Source organism: Carlito syrichta, unplaced genomic scaffold, assembly GCF_000164805.1.
Source record: "Carlito syrichta isolate Samal-C Ts95f unplaced genomic scaffold, Tarsius_syrichta-2.0.1 Scaffold245435, whole genome shotgun sequence".
Lineage (NCBI taxonomy): Eukaryota > Metazoa > Chordata > Mammalia > Primates > Tarsiidae > Carlito > Carlito syrichta.
In genome coordinates, this window is record NW_007189531.1 from 7,309 (window position 1) to 9,020 (window position 1,712).

The 1,712-nt window shown below is 47.2% G+C and overlaps 1 pseudogene; it reads right to left on the reverse strand.

Moving 5' to 3' along the window:
- Positions 1-294: 294 nt before the first annotated feature.
- LOC103253672 lies at positions 295-1,477 on the reverse strand (annotated as a pseudogene).
- Positions 1,478-1,712: the final 235 nt, after the last annotated feature.

Genomic DNA, 1,712 nt, shown 5'->3' on the forward strand with positions numbered 1-1,712 from the left:
CCAATGTGTCATCTCATGGCAAAAGAGAGGTGGTCATTTTCTATACTCGTGAAGTGTCATTTGTCCTTGTAACTGGAATGCTATATTTGTTATCCTTCTCTTCTTCCACAAGAACACATTCCTTCCCCAAAACCTATCCCAACACAGGCCAAAATCCTACCTCCTGTTTCTTTTTTTCTTTTTCCTGTCTCAGGTTTATTTGTACAAATAGCACAGGAGGACACCAACCCCACGCAGACAGCATACTGGGGGTCAAATCAATCCTCCCGTCCACACATTGGCAGACAGAGACCTCTACTCTGGAGCTTTTGTGGGGGTCTGGGCACCTTTGGGAGCCTTAGCAGGAGCTGGAACTGAAGCTGGAGTTACAGGTGAAGCTGCAGCCGGGGCTTTAGTTTGATCCTTGGCCTTTGGCTGGCAGAGCCTGCGGCCCTTGGCGATATGGGCACGAATATGCTTCCCAAGCTTGGGGTGGGCAATGTATGCAAGACGAGTAAGCTTGTGGCTAGGACCCTTTGGGATCTTGGGCTTAACCTCTTTGGGCTTTATGAGGGCCTTGATAGCCTCAGCACGTGTACTCATGGCAATGGCGTTGTTGGCTTGCATCTTCTTTGGGCCCTTCTTATTGTGCTTCTTGGCAAAGTGCATGTTCCTCACGACCTTGGGATCCACCCCCTTAAGAGATCGGGGTTTGTGATCAGGTTTCTTGATGCCATTTCTGTGCCATTTTCGGGACTTGTGTGTGATATGGTTCTTGACTTGGCCATGTCTGCACCGTAAGCCGCGGCTCCTGAAGTGCCTGGGACCCCCACCTCCTGTTTCAACCAGTAAATATCAGGACCCCATAATAAAATCAAGGATTCAATCGTGCTCTTGTAACATCATCTACCCCCATATGCCAAGTAGATGTTACAAGAACTACACCCTCTGTACTAAGAATGAAAAGGCATACTGGACAGGAAAAATATATAGAAACCCTTACTGGGATCTGCTGGACCCAACCTGCCCTGATGTTCCCCAAGCCTGTTGGGTCACTTCTGATACAGTTCACTAATATAAGCCAGATAAACCTCTTACCGCAGATCCTCGTCTAAATCAAATGATAAATGCCACTCATCACCTCCTTAATGATACTAACTCCAACCTGGTCAAAGACTGCTGGCTCTGTTTGTCCACAGCTCTCCCACCCCATTCTGCTGTAACTCCAGTGGCACAGGAAATTATAAATGTTACCCTGATGACCAACAGTCCGGAGCCTCATGAAATGGGCACTATACTAACCCAGGTCGAATTATCCTAAAAGGCATCCAAATGCCTGACAAACAAAATGGGAACGAAGCCAGTTGGCAACCTAACTACCAGCCAATGTCACCAAGTTATCAATATCCAGGAACTTGGCCTTCACCTGACAGCCAAACCCTGGTGCCGACCTCTTACAGGCCTTTTCTTCATATGTGGAACAAATGCCTACCAACGCCTATTGGCCAAATGGGCAGAAACCTGTACTCTAGCCTTCCTCGCTCCACAAATAAACATTGTTCCCAGTAACCAATTCCTTACAGTGCCTCTGGCAGCATACACCCAAAGAAAAAGCCATCCAAATTATACCCCTGTTAACTGGACTAAGAATAACAGCTGGAATAGGCACTGGAATAGGACCTATCTCGAACTCAACCACATACTATCTCAACTGTCTAAGGACTTAAAGGATG